The sequence below is a fragment of the Pteropus vampyrus genome, unplaced genomic scaffold (genome assembly GCF_000151845.1).
Source record: "Pteropus vampyrus isolate Shadow unplaced genomic scaffold, Pvam_2.0 Scaffold221, whole genome shotgun sequence".
Classification (NCBI taxonomy): Eukaryota; Metazoa; Chordata; class Mammalia; order Chiroptera; family Pteropodidae; genus Pteropus; species Pteropus vampyrus.
Genome location: NW_011889002.1, coordinates 2,068,562 through 2,071,411, shown reverse-complemented (window position 1 = coordinate 2,071,411; position 2,850 = coordinate 2,068,562). Strand labels below are relative to the sequence as shown.

General features: G+C 36.6%; 1 protein-coding gene across 1 annotated transcript in view; it reads right to left on the bottom strand.

Moving 5' to 3' along the window:
- SMIM13 (small integral membrane protein 13) overlaps positions 1-2,850 on the bottom strand; it is a 28,201-nt gene that overhangs the window by 16,301 nt on the left and 9,050 nt on the right. The gene's annotated exons all lie outside the window — the stretch shown is intronic.

Below are 2,850 nucleotides of genomic sequence, written 5' to 3'. Positions count from 1 at the left end.
CTATTAACAGAATAGTTTAACATAACATTCATGTATGCAAAGTGCATTCTCTTGTGTACTATGTTAAGAGAAAACAAGTGGTAAGTTACATGATATAAAGCATCACACTTTATGTACATGATACTGGTTGTAAGAGAGCATCAAATAGGAGAGAAGAATATGCATCATCATGTGTGTTGGGAGGGGGAGAGTCACCACAGACACAAGGGATAAAATCAACAGTTCAGATTTACAACTCTCACCATAAGAATAGACTAACCTAATTTGGACTCTGGACTCTACTGAGTAACTTCTCTCAGGTGTGTATATGTATCTTTGGGAGAGAGCAGGATAAAACCCAAGCTACCTTTTACTGAAAGAGACTTACCCATTGTATCCTGCATGCTTACAGCAGACAGGACCTTTTATGGAAGTATAGCTCATAAAATTCCTCCCATACAAACTTGATATGCAGACACCAGAAATTCCTCACCTACCCCTATTCTATGGGGCATTTGTCTTATATTTTGTTCTGGGATTTAGTAAGAAAAAAACGGGGAGGAGGAAGGGAGAATAAAGGAGCAATGGGGGAGAAAGAACTATCCACAATTATATGTACTTATAATCAGAAGTTAAAACTAGTATTGCAGTTTTTCATAGTTTAAATGGCAAGTCTGTATTGTGCTTCAGTCTCACACTGGTAAGTACTATACATCAAAAAAACTGGCTGGCAACAAAGGGTGTGTGTTCTGGGATAAGCAAAGGAGTACTCACTTGTGTGTACCAATAACTAAGTGTTAGTTCAAAAAATGAATTTCACAAAACACACTGTACATTGTTTTTCTATGCAGGATGAATGTACTGGCAGCAGAAAGGCAGTGATGAGTTTGAGTGATGAACCACCACCATCAACACACCACAAACTCAGGGAATAGTTGTAATTAAAGAGTTCTCAGGTGACGAAGTACTCTTACATTCAACATCTCATTGAACCTTCCAATAACCTCTGAATTAATCATTACCATTTTCTAGATAAGAAAATAAAGTTTCAACAAGAAGGCCACTGAGTCAAAACAGAGCAATGAATTTAAAAATTGTATCATATTTCTCAGATTTTCATGGTGAAAGTAATGATAAAACACAAAACACTAATTAGGAAATGAGAATTTCATTTCACCACCCAAGATTTTAAGGTCAAAAGCCTAGATGCAGTATAACCACAAATTCTTATCTTTGTGGAATCATTCCAATGGAGTTGCATGATCCAACCATCATGCTGGTATCTAAGTGGTTAACTGACTCAATACCAATCTCAATTTGTATAAAGCTCTTTTCTTTTCCATTTTTAATCCTATTACCTTATTTCATTTTACTCTGAAGGCAGCTAAGGCTTATTTCCAAGATAATATGTAGGCTAAGTAAAAATAGAGCCATGATCCTTCAGCTGCTACCACAATGGAGCCATGATCCTTCAGCTGCTTCCTCTACTGCATACCCCTTTCATAATGACACACTAGGCAGAACCTGAAGACATTCTGAATCAACACAATGTTGAACCATAATACCTCCACATCCAAAACTTTTATCCATTAACTGTAAGACATTTTAAAAGTTGCCTTTTAAAACCTATCTTCTTTAGATATTCTTCTCTCTTTGGTGGTCACAACAGTTCCATGGATCCAAATACTACTTCTATTACAAATCATGACCAAATTTTTCATCTATACCTTCTACCTTTCTTGAACTGCCAGAATCTCCAGGCGGTTGGCTTGAAGTGTAAAAAATATATATACCCAACAGCTCCTTCTTCTCATTTTGCATTTGTGTAATGGGTACTGTATCTTCTCCCCATCACTTTGGTGGGAAAGAGTTCCTTTTCAGCACATTAATCTGCCCCTACTTTACCTCAATGCTAAAGATTCTACGTTAATAAGACCTCTCCCATCTGTTTCCTTCTCTACATTCTCAGTGCCATTCTCTACCCTAGATCAAATTCTTATTATTTGTCGACTAGATTATCACTATAATCTCTTATATCTCAAAAGCATGTTTGAACAAAACTGCTTGGTCATGAATCCTAACTCAATAAAGATGGGAGCTAACTTGGGCAAGTTAACTTGCAACTTGGGCAAATTAGCCCCCAGCTGTTTTAGTTTCCTCTTCTATAATCTGGAGATAATAGTATCCACTGTCAAACAGTCAATGTGGTAATAAAAAAAATTAATACACATAACATGCTAAAAAATGCCTTGTACATAATAAACACTCATCAAAAGTTAGCCATTGATACCCTCTCCTAGGTTCCAGTCTCTTCCCTACCAGGGCAAAATCCACAGACATGAGGCTACTACTGTTCCTGAAAATTTTAAACATCACTGATACATAATTTTTATATCTTTCTACTATATTACCTATCCAGTACAGTGCTCTTGTGGTTGATTGCTTTAGCACTTCATGCTCACTTCCATCATCCCTTCATCGTATTAACTATGTCTATCATTTCCCCAAGAAACAAGTTTCTTAAAGAAGGGAAAAGTATGGTTTTCTAATATTTCCCACTGTGTCCTCTGTCTTGGATTAATACCTGGCACAGATTAGATACTCAAAACAAATCGATCAACCTCCATTATACACTCATACACACTCACACATACACTCACACACACACAAAACCCACTAACCATGAAGTTAAGGGTTTCAATGACTTTCACCAATTACCCATTTCAGAGCTCCGAAGATACCTAGTGAAAAATATAATAGCTGATAATTGGACAGAACTGCTGGGTGCCCTTTCACAAAGATAATGAACAACCTTATCAACCACACTCACTTGACATATACAGAATATTCCACTCAATAACAGCAGAATAA